The 22,469-nt window shown below is 42.5% G+C and overlaps 1 protein-coding gene across 2 annotated transcripts in view; it reads left to right on the top strand.

The window, feature by feature from the left end:
• Window positions 1–3,498: 3,498 nt before the first annotated feature.
• SGK3 (serum/glucocorticoid regulated kinase family member 3) overlaps window positions 3,499–22,469 on the top strand; it is a 70,749-nt gene continuing 51,778 nt past the window's right edge. The window contains exon 1 of one of the 2 annotated variants that reach the window (XM_075270386.1): window positions 3,499–3,624. The gene's annotated coding sequence lies outside the window, so the exon portion shown is untranslated. The remainder of the gene's footprint in view (window positions 3,625–22,469) is intronic. The other variant, XM_075270385.1, reaches the window with a different exon arrangement.

The raw sequence follows: 22,469 nt of genomic DNA, 5'->3' as shown, positions 1-22,469 counted from the left end.
TTTTGGGGGGGGGGGGTTGTCACACATGAACTACTGTACAATTATACCCTGAGGGTCTCTGAGGACTTTTCGTGAGAAGCACTCAGAAAAAAAATGCAACTTTGCAGTTGTCTTTTCCACAGCACGTGTTTTTGTTGAGTTTTTCGGTGCACTTTTTTGCTCCAGCACACTGTATAGACCTGAAAACTTCACATTAAAAAAAAACACTATACTTATTGAAAAAAATGCAAAAAAACCACATCTGAAAACTGCATTGATTTTTTTCCCATTAATTAATTAAACCCATTAATTTCAATAGGTTTTTCAAGATGGAATCCACCTGAAGATATATTATGTAGCTTTTTTTCCCCTCTAGCTGAAAGAATCAACTAAAGGAAAGAAACTGCTACTGACTCTCATTGAAATGAATGGAGGGCGTTTTTGAGCACGCTGTAATCTCCTGGCAATTCCATAATTTGTTAGATGAGCTCCTGAGTCCTGACAGTGATGTTGCTGCGTGAACAGAGGGGGGCGAACGATTTGTTCAAATCTTTCATGGTCATTAAAAAGTAAAAATGAAAGTAATCTAAGCTTTAATCCATCTGAAATAGCACTTCTATTAGATCTGTGATCATGTATCTTTAGATGTGATCAGCCATAGTCACTGTACACACACACACACCTTTGTAGTTCCTAATATACTACCCTGAATTGCTCAAAATCTAAAACGAAAAATATAAAACTAGATAAAACATTCAACAACCCTGGAAGTAATAAAACAAGGATACAGTTTTTAAGGAAGTGATAATATTGTATTTATTTCTACCACTTGGGGGCAATGTTGTAACATAAATGACTCAAATCAGAAAATCAGGAACTTGAGTATTTCCCTGACACACATGATTTTGTGCATGCAGCCCTAAACCTTCAACTTTTCTACCATGCTGCTAAATACTTTGCCACCTAGTACCCATGTTTAAAGTCTACCTGGTGGTATACTTTTTTTTTTTTTGCATGATGCCTCTGTATATAAAATTATTCAAGTACACTTTCTTTACAATTGAAAAAAAGGTAGAATGCCATAAGCCTGATGGATGCCTTTCTGCCTTTCATCGGTGAATGAACCTCTATGGATAGGATTGTAATACTTGTATTGTGCACTTCTTACAACTACAAACTCACAGTGAATTCCTTGAATACAGAGAAGTACACTAAGAACACTGAAAAAAAAAAAAAAAACATGTTGAAACCGGCTCTAAAGGAACCCATATAGTCATCTGCATTCTAGGAATTCCTCCTGCCAAGACTTACAAGAGAAAAGAAAGTTCTTTATTTGGAAACATTAAGGCTAAGGCCCCACGGGGCGTCCTACAGCAAAAAAAAGTGCTACAGGAGAAACTGCGTCAGCAACGCATCACAGTTCTTCCCACAGCGCTCTAGATAGTTTGCAGAGTTTTCCTCTGCGGACTTTCTGTTACAATTATACCTATGGGGAAGTCGCTAGCGGTTCTGAAGGTTTAATTGACATGCTGCGATTTCCAAAACCAGAACAGTTTTGGAAATTGCTGTGTACCTGCACCGCGTTTTTTACCGCAAAATTGGCATGGGATTCTAGCTAGTATCTAGAGATGAGCGAACACTATTCGAAGCAGCCATTTCGAATAGCACGCTCCCATAGAAATGAATGGGGGGTTAAGCGGCCGGCCGCCGGCAAAGTCAGCGTGCCAGCCGCTTCCATTCATTTCTAAGGGAGCGTGCTATTCGAAACGGCTGTTTCGAATAGTGTTCGCTCATCTCTACTAGTATCCCATCCACTTTGCCCTGACTGTAAAACGCTGTGATTTTTCCTGCTGCGTTTCAACCGGGGGCAAATTGTGGAGTTTACAACCCATGGGGCCCCAGCCTAAAGGAGTTTTCCCATCTCCCTGTCTTACCAGTTTGCTGCTTTACTTCTTACTTCCTGTATTCTTCACCAAGCTGGTGTTATGCAGTTTTGACAGTTTGATGGACAAGACACTATGAAGAACCTCACTAGATGTAGACATTGCCTTTAATCATGAAAGATGATATATTATGATTACTAGAAATCAATATTTTTTTTTGAAAGCCTGAGATTGTGCTGTCTTTCACCCATGTGCCAAAAAAGTGGGGATGATCCACACTAAAAGCATGCGATGTGCACAAGCCCTCTCTGAAAAGAAAGTTTTTGTCACCTTTGTCCCACTCCCATCTGCTTTTATGCCTACAATAAAAATTTCTGATCACAAGAACTTTACATCCATTTATTGTTTGGCATTATAGGAATACTGTAGGTGAGACAAGAGGGACATATTTTGTATTGATTTCCGAATGTATGAATGAGGTCTAAGGTCTCATTCACACATAGTTTTCATTTGTATCCCGTTCTAGTTCTTCATAGACAGAATGCAATGATCATCCATGCTACACACTTTAATCAGTAACTTCAGACACACAGAGCTCACATGCATGAGTTGGTAATGTTCCCAACCTCAGCTAAAGGTAGCTGCACAAGACTGAGTTTCAGCTGTGAGACTCCTAGAAAGGCCTCCCAGCAACATATTGTGAGAATGTCGATGGACTTACAGAGGTAGCCTCCCTCTAAGATGCCACAGTTACTATTCGCCACAGTGTTTAAGGGATTAAACAGCCTGGATACAGAAGATACATGAATAGAAATGTAGCCATTTTATGATTAAGGCTAAGGCCCCACGTAGCGAGCCACAGCCAAAAAACGTTGTAGAAAAGACTGCGGCTGAAATTGCATTTTTTCCTGCAGCATTTTTCATAGGGACTTTTTTGTCCCTATTATATCTATAGAGAAAACACCAGCATTTCCATTGGTATAAATGACACGCTGCGACTTACAAAAACGTAACATTTTTTGAAATCGCAACATGTCTACTGCAGATATTTTTTTGCAACATGTGGATGGGATTAGCCAATCCACTTTGCAGGTAATGTAAAACGCTGCATTTTTTTCCTGTCGATCAAAGTGTTTTCACGACGTGGGGCCACAGCCTGAAAATCCGTACCCTGCAGTTGAATGGTGCTGTTTCTGCAAAATAATACTTCATTCCCTGCTATGGCCACTTCCCTCTTCCTCTGCTATTAGATGTGTTGTAACCTTCCAGTCGTCGCTTCCTGTTTCCCAATGCAGCCTGTAATGCTGTGTCACTATATGTGCTTATGCTTAGATATAACCCACTGGTTTCTTATAACAAATTGTCCTATTTTGCTAGTTTAGTAACTTTTTTGCTCTTTTCACTTTGTTTGCTTTTTTATCCCAAGTGATATAAATCATTTTCCCGAAATATTTGCAAATGTATGCTTGGAATTTCAGAACAGGAAAGAGTTAACGTGAAATTCCTGACAGGTTTTATGTTCTCAGTTGAAACTTCCTGGACATGGAGTTGTCTAACAGGAAACATGAAATGGCTGAGTGAATTCAGCAGGGCTGCACTAGTAGTGTGAGCCTCTCATCTGATGGCTCAGCCTGCTCACAGGAGGAGCTCTGCTGACACGTCAGAAAAGACAGAGACACTTGTAAACACATAGCTTGTAGCAGGCAAACCCCAGCAAAAAAGGAAGACACGGTTCAGACCTCACACACAAGGCGCCTGCATGGTATGTAATGTTCCTATTCACTCTTTCAGCTCCATGAAAGTCAGGGCTGGGGAAAGCGTGTTACTTGGATTTGTATAACTTTGTTGCACTCAGAAACTTTGGAACAAGCAAGGAATCCGGGTCTAAGAAGAGCTGCTCACTATATTTTAGGGGTAGGGAGATTATTGCAATTTAAGAAAAGTTATAATGGGTGGGGAAGAAACTTGTAGCCCCTAAACTGTGTTTGGTGGGAAAACTCACCGTGCTGTATGAAGTGCCTGCTAACTGTAAGTTTAGTGGAAGAACTGCTAGTAAGCATAGATTGTAAATCTCACCCTCTTGTTACAATGTGTATGATGTCTATACAATGTACAAGATATCCTGGGGTATGTATCGGTACTGTCACTTGTAAAATGTTGCTTTCGTTGTATTTGGTGTACTGTATTCCTCAATGTCACAGAAGTTAGCAAATCCTATGTGCTCAGTGTCAGAGAATGTTTCTATGTAGTTGATACAATTTAACTACTACTCTTTATAGCAACAAGAATTTGGATAATTTGTTACATCGGATAAGTTTATTGACTATTATTTCAGTATAAAATTCAATATTGTGTTGCTTATACTGCACTTTTATGCCATCTGTGCCTATAAGTACTGGTGATCACAGAACTTTCTAGTTGGTTTCCACCAGAAATCTCTGCATACGGCTTATATAGTCTGAGTATATCCTATGGCAGGATGTAGTACTGTATTATAGGAGGGTATGGATTGTGGAAGCCGTATGCCAGTCATGGGCACCATGTAAATTTCTGATATGTCTTGCCTTTATATGTACTGAGCTGGGAATTCCAGCCGTGATGTCACTAGACTGTTTTCCTCATTAGCACAAGGACGCTGGATTACAGATAGCTCTTATGAATTTTCATTGCTGCAAGGAAGGGTGGGAATGGTTGCTATGAATGTATTATTCATACTCCTGGTGAATTGTTTCATAATAGGCCAGTGGTTTCTAAAATAGATTCCTATAGCTCTCGACTATACAGCACATGAGGATCAAGAACAATTGAGCTGGCTTGTGAAGGGTTTGTAAGCACATGTCTGCCTGCAAACATAATCGGCATGGTGCACATACTTCACATTCTTAAAGGGGTTTCCCAGGAGTAAAAGTTATAAAATATCCATAGTATATGCCACTCTTCCCCAAGAATAGGGATTTTCCATTGATCAATAGAACAAAGTGGCCCCAGTACTTGTAAATTGTAGTGGCAACTTTGGACTTTCATTAGAGATCAGCGAACAGTGAAATGTTTGATTCGAGTAGTCGCTCAATACTTGACAGTTCGATCAAACATCAAACCCCATTATATTCTATGGGGAATAAATACTCGTTTAGGGGGAAACCACTCTTCGACTCAGGGGGGTCACCAAGTCCACTATGACACCCCAGGAAATGATACCAACACCTCTGGAATACAATTGGGACAGCAGGGGAAGCATGTCTGGGGGCATCTAACATGCCTATGTCACTGTATTACGTCAGGATCCCTGTCAGCTTGCGATATGCGCGAGCTGATTTTTTCCCATAGGAATGCATTAATGGGCTGAATGCCATACAGAGTACAGCATTCGGCCAATCAATGCTGGTTCTGCCGGAGGCTCGTCTGTGAGGAGGCGGAGTCTAATATAGGACCAGGATGGAGACTGCTGTGGACCGATCTTAGACTCCGCCTCCTCCGGCAGAACCAGCGTTGATTGGCCGAATGCTGTACTCTGTATGACATTCGGCAAATCAATGCTGGTCAATGCATTCCTATGTCGAGATGTAGCAGTGCTGTCCGTGTGCTCAGCACTGCTACACCGGAGTTGAGGCAGAGCTGAGTGTGCGCTGAACCCTGCTCTTGGGCCAAAAATGTTGATTTCATATTAAAGGGGTTGTTCTGGATAAAAAAATTTAAAAAATCCCTACACTAATCAAAACACCCCCTGCCTACTTTCTAAATAACATAATTTATAAAAAAAAATGTATATTTATCCTTAGGGCAGTCATGTGACCGGCCCAGGGACATTTGCTGGTTATCCGGTAACGATCCATTTCCCTGTGTCCATTCACAGAAGGTCACTACTACTCCCCCCTCTATCCACTCCATCATTCTTACCTCTCCTCCTTCCAGGCTTCTTCCTGTAGGATGGCTCCTCCTTCATTTCTGACTGCCGGCGCACGCTATAGTCCCAGCGCTACTCTGTGTTCTGCAGCCGATAATCCACCTTTACTACGCAACTCCTATGCCTGCACAGTAGAGGTGGATCGTCTGCTGCAAAGCACAGAGCAGCGCTGGGACTATAGCACACACCGGCAGAATCAGAAAAGAAGAATGGGCCGTCCCACAGAAGGAAGACTGGAAGGAAGAGGAGCCAGTGCCGAGCACATAATGCAGTGTGGAGACCCCTGTGGAGAGGCACTATTAACAGGTAGGTACTGTTCACACGGTAGAATCTGGCACTGATTTTGCTGTGGATTTCACACCTAAATCAGCAGCAGATTCCTCCTTCATTCTGCGTCCTATGGAAACTAATTGGAGCAGGAAGCTGAAAAAAAAAAGCATGGGGCCACACGGTGGCTCAGTGGTTAGCACTGGAGTCCTGGTGTTCAAATCCCGCCAAGGGCATAAAACCATCTGCAAGGAGTTTGTATGTTCTCCCCGTGTTTGCATGGATTTCCATCCCATATTCCAAAGACATACTGATAGGGTAAAAAATGTGCATTGTGAGCTCTATGTGGGGCTCACAATCTACATTTAAAAAAAATAAAATAAAATAAAAATAAAAAAAAGCGTCCTCATGGATGTTGCTGCAGCTTAAGGGCTAGTTCACACGGGCACAGAGGGGAGTAATTATGGCGCGTAATCCGCCCCCTCAAAATGGTGGTTTATGGAGACCGCCAGGCTACTTTTTTCCGTGAGCGGCATGTTGCCGCTCACATTAAAAAGAAGCGAGCTACTCTTTCTTCAGACCGGTTCCATGGCTCATTAAGCCGTGGCGTCCGCCTCGCGGCAGCACCTTCTGGAGTCAGCCCATTCATTTGAGCCTGCTTCGGAAGGGGAAGCTGTGACTGTCGGAAGCCGCGACAGTCGTGGCAGGCGGGTTTTGACCTGAGAGTGATGGGGCTCCCCACGCCACTCTCGGTGCCAAAATCTGCCTATACGCTCCCCGTGTGAACTAACCCTAAGACTCTTCACTGGTTAGACTCATTAATTTGGGCCTAACAGTGGTGGAAAACTGCAATAGAATGCTGATGTTCTGTACTGTGAGGTGGGGGAAGAAAGTAAAGAATTATATAAGGCATATGTCCACCTCAAATTCCTCTATACTTTCCTATATCTGAAATTTCCCCACTGTGGGACTATTAAAGGATTATCTTATTTATATCAGAGCCAGTTGTATCAACTTGTATGGAATGGACTGCAATACACGCCACTCCAGTAGGTCTCCCTCAGCAAAAAAAAAAACAATTGTGATGTTTTTTTGGTTTTTTTTCCTGCAGTGTGTATTAGTTACTTCAAAAGGGGACCACTGGGGCTTTGTCGCCCAAGGACCCACACAAACCTGGAGCCAGCCCTGGCTTCCCTAAAGGCCTGCACGCCTCAGGGGATAAACACAGGTCTCCTGTTGCTTTCAGCCATTGTTTTGCAAAGTTTAAGAGCCACGTGGTAAATCTTCAGCATAATTGATCTAGGGGTTGAGAATTCACAGCACAAGTCACTTTGCATTGCAGGTTTATCGGCATGTGGATGAGATTGGATAAAATCTCATCCACTATGCAAAAATTCTACATAAGAGCAAGTTTACTGTAAATAGCCTACAGCTGGTAACATGCTGTGAGTACACACTGTGTGACCCTCAGCCTTACTGTCCACACAAATACCAGTATTTGCCATGATAATACACTAGGTTACAATTCTAACCAGGTCTGGCTCCACTAGAAACATAAAAGGACAGTATTCGTGAAATTAGGTAGCACTGAGGGGTGCTGCACACTCCATTACAGCATATTCACTCAGTTACTCCAAAATAGTGGAGAGGAATAGAACATATTCATAAGTAAGGATTTTGCACCAGGGTTCAAGATATTCAGACTACCCCCTTGCTTGTGGATTATGTGATCCAAACAAACTATTGACCCTTTATTGTTGGCAAGTAAAGACTGGCTTAGTGATTTGGCAAAGTTCAAAGTGTTAAGATAATTCCATTAGGATAAAGTACAGATAGTCATTCCTTGCTAATAGGAAGACAATGCTATCATAAAAATTCCTCAAAAGCTGTAAATCCTTTCTAATAAGTCTGTGTTATTAGAGTTCAAGTTCTCATAGATGTGCGGTATTATATACTGCTAAAAAGCCGGCAGTGTGCTGAATTCAGGCTGTAAATCCCACCCTTGTGACAGTGGAAAGATATCGGTGCCAAAATTAACTGCACCGATATCTCCAGCACAAGGGCGCATCCCAGGAAAGCCGACAGTGTGCTGAATTCAGTGCTCTGTTGGTTTTCTATATAATACCGCGCATCTATGAGGACTTGAAAGGTCCTCTTTAAAAGGATGACAATATGCCAAAACACTAGTATATTGTGACTAATCTAGCAGTAAGTAGAACTATCTATATCCGTGGTGGTGAATCTATGGCACATGTGAAACAGGTGGCACTCAGAGCTCTCTCTGTGGTCACTCATCTGTAGAATGGATTATACTGTGTGGGGGCCAGTGTGGAACAGATTGTACTGTTTGGGGCCAGCGTGCAGCAGATTGTACTGTGTGGAGCGGATTGTACTGTGTAGAGGTGAGTGAGGAGCAGATTGTACTGTGTGAGCATGTACAGCAGGTCATGATGGCCATCCATGTCTCTGGAAGTCATGCACTATACCATGTTTTGAATTATTATGCAAATTATATTTCTGTATAATTTACCTAAGTGATCGATGCAAATGACAGTCAGTATAATGTTCAAATCTTCAACTTTTAGAGTATATATCAAATTTTATTTGACAAAGTTCTCAATAATATATTTTTTTTCCACAAATTTAAAAAACAATCTAAATCTAATGTTCCAAATTATTCTGCACAATAGAGTTTCTAAACATTTTAATTGGCTATAAAAAAAAAACAAAAAACTGACTATGGTCATAAAATCAAGTTTGCAGCAATAAGAGATCACATTTACTGGACTCAAAAGCAATTTCAATCAAAAACATCTTAACAGGCCAAGTTACATGTTAACATAGGACCCTTTCTTTATTATTACCTTGATGCATCCATTGAACTTTGAAATTTCTTGGCAGGATGTCAGAATAGCCTGCAAGAGATCCTGTTTTGATGTGAACTGTCTCCCAAACACATAGATCTTGTGCTTGAGGATACTCCAAAGGGTCTCAATAGGGTTGAGGTCAGGGGAGGATGGTGGCCACACCATGAGTTTCTCTCTTTTTATGCCAATAGCAGCCAATGACTCTCTTTGTAGCATGAGTTTGTGCCTTGTTATACATGAAGATGATTTTGCTACAGTAGGTACGGTTCTGCTTTTTGTATTATGGAAGACAGTGGACAGAAACTCTATTTTGCAGAGGTTATTTTCACAACTTCAGGGACGCTAAAGGGAACTATCAGCTTTCTTCCATTTATTCCGGCCCAAAACATGACCCCCCCCCACCTCCTCGATGATGTTGCAGCCTTGTTGGCACAAGGTGGCCATCCACCAACCATCCACTACTCAACCATCGATCTAGATCATCCATGGGTGCATGAGAGACATCAGTTAACAAAAGAGTTTCAAAATTACTTGTGTATGTCTTTGTCCACTGCAACCATCTCTGCTTGTGAACACTGTTTGGGGGTGGCCAAATAGTAGATCATCGTGGGGTTGCAGTAAGGAAGCCACACACCCCCCCATCCATAGCCCTGTGCTGTCAGAGGGGGCATTCTTTACCGCCCAGCGATGACACTAAGTTGTGAGGAATGCCCCCTCCAGTACAAGTCTATAGACAAGTACTGTGGGGGAAGCCGATCCTCACAGCCCAGTGATGACGCTGCGATAACAGGAAAGACCTTCTGACCATGGGGAGATATTTCCAGCCCTGGAGCAGATACCGGGAAAGTCGACGGTGCGTTGTATTCAGTGAACTGTTGGCTTTTTCACGGATCCGTGAAAACTGATTATCATTGGATTTACACTCAACTGTGGAAAAAAGTACTCTTGTCATGACTTACTGTCATCTTTGACGGTATGCAGTAGGGTGCCGAAGATATTGTTAATAGTTTCGGCACCGATATCCCTTTACTGGTACAAGGGAGGGCCTTGCTGGCTGGTTAAGATTGTTCCCCCTATCTCATAGATTGTAAGCCCTTGCGGTCAGGGCCCTCTACCCCACTGTGCCAGTCGGTCATTGTTAGTATTATATTTGTATATTTTGTGTACTGTATGTAACCCCCAAATGTAAAGCACCATGGAATTAATGGTGTTATATAAACAATAATAATAATAGTAATGGTATACTATTGTCAGGGAGGGCGTTCCTCCTGAGCAGTAAGGCCCATTCTTCTAACAGTAAAGGGATACTAATGGCACCGAGAGCTCTGGCACCCACGTGCACACCAGCAAAGCTCGCATGAATTCAGTGCACTGTCAGCTTTCTAGCGGTATATAATACTAGCGGTGCCAGAGGACGTGAAAGGTCCTCTATGACCTGGGGATGTGTCCGCTGTGCTGCTCAGCAATGACTCAGCATGCAGAGGGCTTCATTCATGTGGCCTTTTGTACAGCTGGGTTTCAATATTTTGCTAGGTTACTGAGCAGTTGCTAAAACAAAACTTGTATGGGTTACATTAACTGTGTGCATACAGCTAGGATTGAAGAATAGCCATGTTGTGTGGAGTTATATGTTAGGATAATGATTTATCTTTGTGCATATTACTCTAGTAGATTTCTCATACTATATGGAAATATTTAGTAGTTTGCATATTGTAAGTGTATCTCCCCGTGTTCAGTTCACCCAGCCCCCACTCTCTACATTTCTAAGAACAATGCGGTGTCCAACTATCAGTGATATGCTGACTATGTAGATTTTACTGAGGGACATTGAACTACATTACATGCCATTATGTTATAGATTTTCTTCTGGTTATTGTGTTTTATTTCCCTGGAAAACCTACTTTGCTGCTTTACCCCACATAAGCATTTCAATTACATGTGCTGTATATGTCAGTAAAAAAGGGAGCGCTGTCACAAAACAGGGCACATATGAAAAAAACTAAGATGTGTTAGTTAAAGGGGTTGTCCTAGATACTTTTTTTTTTTTTTTTGTCAATGTTCCTGCTGCTCCAGTGTCTCCCAGCATGGTCCAGTCCTTCAGCTCAGTTGTTCTCTACTGGCAGAAGTCCCCATTGCACATGACCGCTGAGGCCAATTGGTGACCTCAAAGGAGGACATGGGACATAACTACCCGTGATATCCCCAGGCCCTTTCCTTAAGCTGCGAAGACCAATCAGCAGTCTAGGTGAAGGGACCAGGCAAAGACTTTCAGCAAAAGTAGACAGACGAGCTTCAGGTCTGGACTGTACTGGGAGGCACCGGAGCATCCGGAGACAGGTATGTTTATTTTGGAGTTTTTTTTACCTCCCCTGGCCTAATTTAAGTAAGTAAATAAATAAATAATGCTGGATAACCTGTTTAATTCACCAACCCAACTGTGTGTGAAACCAACCTAAGGTCAAATTCACACGTTCGCATCTCACGTAAATATGCCATCCGCATTTTTCACAGATGGCATACACATTCACTCATTTCATATCATTAGGGTGAGTTCACACTGAGTATATGCCAGCTTATTCTGAATGTAAAACACGTTCAGAATCAGCAGCGTATAAAGCAGTTCCCATTCATTTCTATGGAAGCCGGCATACGAGCGCCCCCCATTGAAATGAATGGACTGCTTTTTTCACTACGAGCGCTCCCATTGAAGTGAATGGGAAGTGCCCGCGTGTATGGCTAGCTCTGCTCAGTCCGAGCCATACACGTGAGCACTTCCCATTCACTTCAATGGGAGTGCTCGTAGTGAAAAAAGCAGCCCATTCATTTCTATGGGGAGCGCTCGTATGCCGGCTCCCATAGAAATGAATGGGAACTGCTTTATACGCCGCTGATTCTGAACGTGTTTTACGTTCAGAATAAGCTGGCGTATACTCAGTGTGAACTCACCCTAATTACTCAGGCATTCATATTTTTTTGTGTTTGGCTGTGGACCAATCACTTCAATGAAAGTCTATAGGTCAGGTCTAACTCTATGGGATACTCTAGGCAGTACTGGAAAAGTAGGGAGGCTCTCTGGTTCTAGAAAAGCAGACAAGTTGGGCTGGTCTTACACGACCGTATTTAATGTACGGTCCGCAAGTTGCTGATCAGCAACATAGGCTCCGCAGATGTCCGTGTCCTGCCGCACTCGCCTATAGAGTTCTATCGGCGAGTCCGTGCAGTGCCTCAATTTACGGCCATTACGGACATGTCCTATAAATTGCGGACCACGGTTGCGGCCCGACCACACCACAGATAAAATATCCGGTGGTGTAAGAGGCCACATTGAATATAATGTGTCCGCAATTGAAAACCCTCAATTGCGGACCATTTCTGGACTTGCATTACGGCTGTGTAAGACCAGCCTTAAAGGAAAGAAAAGTGTCCCATGTCGGATAAGGCTCCCTACACACGTCAGAGTGTGCCATCCAAAGGGTTGTCTAATGGTCCATTCCAATGTAAATAGAGCAGGTCCGTATACTGCTGTGTCATCAGAACAGAATGGTAGATTCATAACTGAATGCACACGGACGTCACTCCAATTGTCATCTGACTGCATTCCACTACAAACTCTGCCCCACCTCAAATGTACACTCGTGTGCATGGTGTTCACTGGAGACCACCCTTCCTTAATCTAGCCCGAGCACAACTTCCCTACATATGGGTGTATACATTTTCTACTGCCAAATACTGCTGATCAGCTAACCGCTTAAGTTAGATGTACACAGAAGACACTTTTGCTAAAGGATACAAACTGATGATAATAGAAAATGTGACTTGTCCTATTTACCGCGTAAGTACAGTAAGCGTGCACTACTTTTACATATGACTAAATGAAACCCTCTTCCCTGCTTGACTCTGGGTCACGGGTAGATCTTCCATATGCCCTAATCAGTTGTGTAATACATGGACATACTGGATACTACAGTGTGATGGCGGTTTCTTGCTCTGACTAATATATGGGCCAAGATCAGGGAACCCTCCTCCGTGAAAGGGTTATTCAAGGACAATGATATCGAGCTCCACTTCCTTTTCTCAGAATAGTGACATCATATCCATTGGTCACATGCCTATTCTGCTGCTGCAATATCAAGTGTGACCACTATACATGGCGCTGTGCTTGGTAAGGAGTGAAGAGACCATAACAATCAATATTCTAGTCCTGGAATACCCCTTTAACTCAGGGCTGTAAGTACTTGACACTTGAAAAGTGAATTTATTTAATCTTTTCTTTTATCCTTTACATATCTAAATTAGAAACTGAAACACATTCTTATTCACCTTTGTTCTGTCAAGGCTAAAGAATAACCAGCTTTATTCTATGCAGGGAAAGTTCAGCTTGTACTTTATCCCCAAAAAACAGAAAGCTGAAAAGAGACCGGAGTGAAAGTAAATATGTTAGATTTATTTCTACCCAAAGTTCATACTGCACAAAGGCAAAGTTTATACCATACGCCATGGTGTATGTGCCATAGAAGAAGAGCATACAACAGGTATAGGGCCACTGCAGAACTGGGAATCTGCTTTCCATAGGCCTTACAATAGTGGAAATCTTTGCTATAGGGTACTTTCCTCCTGTGTGTGCCCCTAATAACTTCCAACAATCCATTAACGTAACATTTAAAGACCAAGGTATTTGCAAAAAAATTACTATGGCTGCCTGTCCTTTGTAAGGCTACATTCACATCAGAGTCCATCTAGTGCAGAATCTGTCAGAAATAAGGGAAAAAATTAGGGATATTTAACAGACCTCACTGTAGTCAATGAAGCTCCCTGGAATCCATTGTTATCCGTCATTAAGGCTGGAGCTCCATGTTGCGAAAATGCTGCATTTTACACTACCTACTAAATGGATGGGATTCTGGCAAATCCCATCCACACATTGCAGGAAAAAAAAAATCTGCAGCGGAAAAGCTTTTAGTTTTTAAAAATAGCAGCATGTCAATTATACCTGTGGAAACGCTTCCGGTTAGGTATAATAAGGGTAGAAAGTCCACAGAGGAGAACTTTGCAAAATCTCCATGAAAAACATTGTGAAAAAAAAGATGCGTTTCCGCTGTGGTTTGTACTACAGCAGATTTTGCGGCGCTTTGCTACATGTTACCTTAGCCTAAATTTGTTTTATTGTTTAATGCTCCTATCAGGACCTCTGATGGAGCAGAATGCACCCTAGCTTATACCCTTCAGTGACCAAAATCTTTTTTTTTTTTTTTTTTTTGTTTTTGTTTTCACATTGTAATGTCAGATATTGTCTGTTCGTTTACCCTCTGATTTGTAAAATGCTGCACAGTATGTTGGTTATATATATATATATATATATATATATATATATATACTGCTAAAACCATAGCTGGCTCACAGTCCTTGAGGCCCCGTTCACAAGGGGAGCGGATTGTCAGATTTTGGTCCTTAGAGTGACATGGGAAGTTGTGTCACAATAGGGCCAAAATGCGCCTACCACGACAGTCGCAACTTCCGACAGTCATGGCTTGCCCCTCCGGAGTAGGCTCAAATGAATGGGCCTAGTCTGGAAGGTGCTGCCGCGAGGCACCATGCCGCTCATGGGAAAGAGTAAGCTAGCGGTCTACATAGACCTCTATTGTGAGGGGACGGATTATGACGTGGATTCAGCGCCAAAATCCGCTCTCTCTTGCCCCGTGTGAACGAGCCCTTACACGTACATTGTAAGAACATTACAATAATATTACATTACAGCACTAACATTACACACTCAGAAGAACATTACAATAACTGTTCCTGATATACTAGTAAAGTTCTTATGGTAATAAATAGATATATTTTAGTTATATATTTTATTTCCCTCTTCAGATTTTTTTTTTCTTAGATCTATGTCCGCTTTCAGGGAAATCCGTCCCTTCCCGAGCTTCCTACAATGTTTCCTGTAAAGTCGTCCATTGAGTTCAGTGGAATTTGACATCAGGTCAGAAACATGACTTTCATAGTGAGCTGAAAATGCAATGTACCATTTCTGGGGTCGGAACAACATGTAATCATGCCAAACATTTCTCTTGTGTAAGAGTTTGCCAGAAATACATTCCTCACTCATTCCATGCTGGGCAAACGTGAAGAACCCACGCTGTATTCCCAGATATAGTAATGGATTCCTTTGAGTGTTGTGTTTTGTACGATGACCTGATTGCACACAAGATGTTTTAGATTTCATCTTCTGAAATTATAGATCTTAAAAACATGTTGTTAGATGACTGAAATAAAGACCGCTCAACAGCCGTAGCATTCCCTTTTGCTACACTTGTACTAGCTTATTGATTAGCATAAATAGTCATTTCCTAAAATAATTTGTATCCCAATAGGTCCACCTAATGTTAGGCTGGGGCCCCACGGGCTGGAAACTCCCCAATGTGCGAAAATGGATGGGATTCTTGCAAATCCCATGCCCACTTTGCGGTAAAAACCACAGCATGGACACGTTGCAATTTCCAAAACGGAACTGTTTTGGAAATCGCAGCATATCGGTTATATCTACGGAAATGCCAGCGGCTTCCCTGTAGATACAACTGTAATAGAAAGTAATAATTCCGCAAACTTGTGTTTAAAGCGCTGCCGGCAGAATTTCGATGTGTTCCTGCTGCGGTTTTTCCTGCTAGCGCTTTATAGCTTCAGGTCGTCCCGTGGGGCCTTAGCCTTAAAAGGATTGTCCAAGATCCCATGTTTACTAGATATTAATGACCCATCCAGGGCCATTTCAATGTGCAAACTTTTTGAAAATGGGTGCTCCCCCTTTCATAAGTTAATTTCCTTTGCCCCCTCAACCACCAATGTTGCAAAACAAAAAAGAAAGCATACTCGCCAAACCTCATTCCAATGGACCTGCCTGGCTCTGGCTATAATGAAGCCTGGGGTTTAGCGCTCATTGCGCTTCCCTGCCGCAGACACCATCAGCCTAAGGCTGATAGCTCATGCTCCATTATTGGGTTCAACTCTATGTCCTAAGGACACAGAGTTTAAATCACTGACTACTGCCTGAAACAGTGGGACAGCTCCTTCAGTGTGGGACTGTCCCCTTCAATCTGGGTCAGCTGAGGGGGCCCCTGCAACCAAAGGGCCCTATGGTTAAAGTGACCCTGGACCTATCCATGAGACATGTTATCAGTATCTCATAGGTGGGGGACTGACGCATGGACCCAGCACCACTCAACTGATCTGACTGCCAGAAACTATATGCAGTGGACGCTACAGGAAGTAGCTCTGCTCCTAATCAAATGATAGGGGGGCAGTGGTGCAGTTCCCCTGCACCACTGTGTCTATGTCACTCTCAGTATATGCCACTCTCTGAGCACTCCATTTGAAAGAAGTGATGGTGTACATGCCCATAGAAATTGACTTTCCGGGGAAACAATCTGACTCCTGTTCTTATAATCACTTGGGAATAACTATTATTAATGGGAATCCCTTTTAGGCTGAGGCCCGATGCTGCAGAAATACTGCTTTTTTTTTTCTGCAGATTTTGCTGCAGTTTTTGTGAGCCAAAAAATGAATGGGGAATACAAAGAAAACATTTAATAATTCTCCTTTCTGCTTAATCCACACCTGGCTTTGGCACAAAAATCCGCAGCAAAATCTGCAACAAAAAAAAGCAGTTTGAGGCTAATTCCCACGCAGCAAAAAAATGCTGTGGGAAAAACCGTGACTGCAATGCATAGCGGTTCTACCTGCAGTACTTTAGACAGAAAGTTCGCAGAGGAAACCTAATTATACCTATGGGGAACCCACTGGTGTCTTCGTAGGTATAATTTACATGCTGCGATTTCCAAAACCGCGCCAGTTTTGGAAAATTGCTGCATGTCCATAGCACAGTTTTTACCACAAAGTGGGGATGGGATTCACTTTTCTTCTGTGGCGTTTCTGCTGCGGCAAATCATGGTGTTTGCACCACGTGGGACCTTGGCCTTAATGTAGGGCTTCAGCCTTAAGGTTCGTCAGTGCAGTCTCCTGCCGGTGTAGAGTTAACAGGCTCGCTGCTTTAAGGCATGAACCCTATTTTCTTTTCAATTCTGTCATCTGATAAACACGTTCAGAAAGTAAAATACTATATAATTATGGTCTACAAGAATAGTGACCGAAACCAAATGAACACTGTTCTTTTTGTATATTGTCAGAGTTTGCTTCTGTCAGGAGACTTCCTTAATCATGTCATTCACTTCTTTCCTAGTAAATGTGCGGCATGTGATCCCACTGTTCCAAATGTACACGAGGGAGGTCTTAATTTTCATAACCAGTTATGAGCTGATCTGTATGAGGCTGTGCTCAGAGCACAGAATGTATAATATTCCTTCATTTTTTGGGAAATTAGAATACCCTTTTGTTCTCAGTGTGACAGCTATGTTATGCTTTGTTGCCTAAATGGCATCGGACCTCATTCAAAGACAGGCATTAATTTATTGGAAGACAAAGACCCCCTTTAAAACAAATTGTGTTGTATCTTTGCCAAGAATCTGCAAATTATTCAACATTAATCTGAAAACAGAGACATGCTTGTGGGTATAGTAGAGTCAGCCAATGCCATTTACTTTGGGGAAAGGAAATTTATTTTATTTTAACATCTTGCTGCTTTTTTATCTCTAATATATTTTTTTGTAACCAATGGAAAATTAAGGAACTTTTTTTTTCCTGTAAACATTGTAGGAAATTGTTCCCAACTTTTTATAGGCTGCCATGTGGTTACAATGTAACTGGTTTGCTTGGAAACTTACCAATGGTGTAGAGAGCTGCCATATTGGCATATTGTTTGGCTCGCTGATATTTTATATTGCATTTCATATTGTGTGCAGCTGAAATGTATTTGATGATAAATAACATTTTACAGAGCTTTTGTGTGTACCAAGATTTGTAGCTTGCTGATTCGCTTTGCTTATCTTATCTTCTACTGGGTTTGTCCCGTGAGCAAAAAATTTGTACAAACACCACATAATTGTGTCAAAAAATATAAGTTGCAGCCTCCCTTACTGATCCTTGTTGTTCCCTTTTTGACACTGCATGGGTTCTCCAACAGATTCTGATTCCTTTTCCTTCTAGATACACAAGAAATATTGGTCAGCCTATCTCTAGACATGGTAGGTCACACCTACAGTCAGTGATTGGCTATGCGGTATTTGCATCGATCAGGAAGCAGAGACCAGAGAAGGCCCCGTGCAGTCCCAGAGAGGGAACGGCAAGGGATCAGTGAGGAGGGTTTAGCATCTCTTCTCTTTAGCCCATTATAAGTATTGGAACTTGTATAATGAAGGATTGGTGAAGCAAGTATCCCTTTTTTTTTTTTTTTGTAATCCATTTATCAAAATTGTTGCCCACTGAACAACCCCTTCTAATCTTATATTATATACCACTTTGAAACTGCCTAGAGATTTTATTTTTGTTGCCCTTTAGAGTGTAAGAAAAGTGGAACCCTGTTGAGGCCAAAGGTGAAATAGTGCACCCCCTTTGTGGAGTTGGAGATAGATCCATCACTATCAAAGTATCAAATGCCCCTTCCTGCAGCCATGGAATGGTAAAGTCCAGGACCGTGCAGGCCAGTGTACTCTATTGCAACCCTTGCTGCTTCAGTGTCTTTATAGCCTGTGATGCACTGGTGCAATTTCAATTATGTTACTATTTCACCAGGCAAAATGGGTATTCCACAATAGATTAGTCAGAAATACTGAATGTCAAATTATAAACCTCATTTTTCAATGTAACTCTGCTGTGTACATTGGTACTATACATCCAGTTCTGTACTAGACTGAAGTCCAACTATTGAAAACAAACTAAAAGTAAATGCTATAAAGCAACTATCCTGGTAGGTGACACAATGCTGACTTAGTTCTGCATGGGTAAATCCTGTTTTAGGCTTTGATTCCCTTTTCACTTTCACATCCACACAGCCTGTTTACCACTAATGGGAACAAACTAAAGAAGGGGCATTCTGTGTACCTTCCACTTGGATGGTCATTAATAGTTATTCACATCAGGCTGTGAGTATCTTGGTCTGCTACTTCAGATGAATATTGTGGACCAATGCTCGATTTTTCTTGCATTAAGCAAAAAAAACACAAAAAAACCCCACAAAAAATAAATAAATAAATAAATATGTATAGATAGATATAATCTGTATATGGATTAAGGAGGTTTATTGTGGATTAAATTCTTACATTAATATCATGACCTGTTGACTTCATCCTACTTGTAATAATATAACCATAATACCTAAGTTTCTGCAAGATGCGTTTTTTCTTCCTACACGTACATCTGATGCGGAGTGGGGAGCTTTATTAATTTTCAACTATGGCTACAGGAAAATATAATGGTTACTAACTAGTCTCCTAACTCTTTCCCATACACATTTGGTTAGGTTATGTTGATATCATTACGTTATAATTTACATGTGTTCTATATTATAGTATATTGGCACAATACCGGTATAATATAATATACTAGCTTCTGCCCACGACTTTGTCCGCTGTTTGTTGACGTCGATGATCCGCCTATATTCAGCAAATTGCTGCCATCGATGGCTTGCCTGCATTTCGGCAGCTCTCAAGCTGTCCTGCTGCTGACCTTGTTCCTCACATCTTCCGCACTTTGTTCCGGCATCTCAGCAGCTCGCTGGGAGGCCACATAATGAGCATGCTGTTGGTGTTGATGATCCGCCTGTTCCGGTGTTTCTACAGCTGTCAAGCTGGGCTGCTGTTGAACTCGTTCCTTGTGCTGTGCCCATGATTGTTGCGGTATCTCAGCAGCTCGCTGGAACGCCATATAATGAGCGTGTTGTTAGCGTTGATGATCCGCACGCTCCGGCATTTTGGCAGCTCTCAAGCTGGCCTGCCACTGAACTTGTTTCTTGCACTGTGCCTGTGATTGTTTTGGCATCTCAGCAGCTCGCTGGAACGTCACAAAATGAGCGTGTTGTTGTTGGTGTTCTGACATTGTTTGGAGTCCCTATTGATATACTCTCCATCAATATACTAACCATATGTGTAAACATATATATTTCACTACTTCTCCTCCATATATATCCTGTGTTTTTGTATGTCTGTATCTTTTTGTACCACTTGATTCGCTGTAATAACTTTTTCTTGAATAGATATGTATTCTTAGTAATTTGTCATATTTATATACATACTCCCATATATTTTCCATCCTTTTTTTTATCACCTAAGTTTTGTTGTTGGTTAAGTTTCTGCAAGGGCCATATGACTTTGGCACCAAACCTAGACTGATCAATGCCCTGCGTAAACATGTCCATGATCAGCCGACCGAAGAGCAAGTGCTTGCTGGTCACATGTTATTGAATCATTGGCTGTTGCAGCACATCACTAACAATAGTAACACCATGTGAGCCTGAAGAATGGTGGTCACATACAGTACCAATGATTAACACCCAAAAATTAAACCTAAACGAGAGCTTATTGACATGCTATATTATCTGCCTGTATAAAATCACTGTAAAATATGGGGATTACAAATGTGTGTAATATACATATGTGGCGCGGGACTTCCGTCGGCAACTTCACAGTGGGTGCCAGTGTTAGTAGACACTGGAGCGCAGGGGATATGACCTTATGATAAAATATCTATCTATCTATCTATCTATCTATCTATCTATCTATCTATCTATCTATCTGTCTTTCACCTTATTCAGCATCTTGTCAAATTCGCAATCCCTTTAAGCTGATTGGTCGTCCTACTATGGTTTTTTGCTGATCTCTCAATGTAACTGGTCTTTTGCAAGAAAAAAATTTGGGTTGTTATGACAGCTTTTAGAACATTCATCATGAATAGAGATGAGCGAACACTAAAATGTTCGAGGTTCGAAATTCGATTCGAACAGCCGCTCAATGTTCGTGTGTTCGAACGGGTTTCGAACCCCATTATAGTCTATGGGGAACAGATACTCGTTAAGGGGGAAACCCAAATCCGTGTCTGGAGGGTCACCAAGTCCACTATGACACCCCAGGAAATGATGCCAACACCTCTGGAATGACACTGGGACAGCAGGGGAAGCATGTCTGGGGGCATCTAACACACCAAAGACCCTCTATTACCCCAACATCACAGCCTAACAACTACACACTTTACACACTCAATACCACCTCTCTGACAGTAGGAAAACACCTTGAAACATGTGTATTTGGCACTTGCAGTGAGGAGAGCTTGTCACCAGCAGTGAATTTGGCCCTTGTAGTAAGTTGAGGTTGGCACCAACATTTGTTTTGAAAATCAGGGTGGATTGAGCCTCTAACCAGCAGAGTTTGGGCAAATTCATGGTGGAGGGAGCCTCTAACCAGCAGAGTTTGGGCAAATTCATGGTGGAGGGAGCCTCTAAAAACCCCAGTTTGGACCAATTCATGGTGGAGGGAGCCTCTAACCAGCCCAGTTTGGGCAAATTCATGGTGGAGGGAGCCTCTAAAAAACCCAGTTTGGACCAATTCATGGTGGAGGGAGCCTCTAACCAGCCCAGTTTGGGCAAATTCATGGTGGAGGGAGCCTCTAACCAGCCCAGTTTGGACCAATTAATGGTGGAGGGAGCCTCTAACCACCCCAGTTTGGACCAATTCATGGTGGAGGGAGCCTCTAAACAGCCCAGTTTGGGCAAATTCATGGTGGAGGGAGCCTCTAAAAAACCCAGTTTGGACCAATTCATGGTGGAGGGAGCCTCTAACCAGCCCAGTTTGGACCAATTAATGGTGGAGGGAGCCTCTAACCAGCCCAGTTTGGGCAAATTCATGGTGGAGGGAGCCTCTAACCAGCCCAGTTTGGACCAATTAATGGTGGAGGGAGCCTCTAACCAGCCCAGTTTGGACCAATTAATGGTGGAGGGAGCCTCTAACCAGCCCAGTTTGGACCAATTAATGGTGGAGGGAGCCTCTAACCACCCCAGTTTGGACCAATTCATGGTGGAGGGAGCCTCTAACCAGCCCAGTTTGGACCAATTCATGGAATTCATGGTGGAGGGAGCCTCTAAAAAACCCAGTTTGGACCAATTCATGGTGGAGGGAGCCTCTAAACAGCCCAGTTTGGGCAAATTCATGGTGGAGGGAGCCTCTAAAAAACCCAGTTTGGACCAATTCATGGTGGAGGGAGCCTCTAACCAGCCCAGTTTGGACCAATTAATGGTGGAGGGAGCCTCTAAACAGCCAAGTTTGGACCAATTCATGGTGGAGGGAGCCTCTAAAAACCCCAGTTTGGACCAATTCATGGTGGAGGGAGCCTCTAACCAGCCCAGTTTGGACCAATTAATGGTGGAGGGAGCCTCTAACCAGCCCAGTTTGGACCAATTAATGGTGGAGGGAGCCTCTAACCACCCCAGTTTGGACCAATTCATGGTGGAGGGAGCCTCTAAACAGCCAAGTTTGGACCAATTCATGGTGAAGGGAGCCTCTAAAAACCCGTTTGGACCAATTCATGGTGGAGGGAGCCTCTAACCAGCCCAGTTTGGGCAAATTCATGGTGGAGGGAGCCTCTAAACAGCCCAGTTTGGGCAAATTCATGGTGGAGGGAGCCTCTAACCAGCCC

The sequence above is a fragment of the Leptodactylus fuscus genome, chromosome 4 (genome assembly GCF_031893055.1).
Source record: "Leptodactylus fuscus isolate aLepFus1 chromosome 4, aLepFus1.hap2, whole genome shotgun sequence".
Lineage (NCBI taxonomy): Eukaryota > Metazoa > Chordata > Amphibia > Anura > Leptodactylidae > Leptodactylus > Leptodactylus fuscus.
The sequence above is the reverse complement of the archived record's forward strand: the minus strand, read 5'-3'. Positions and strand labels throughout refer to the sequence as shown.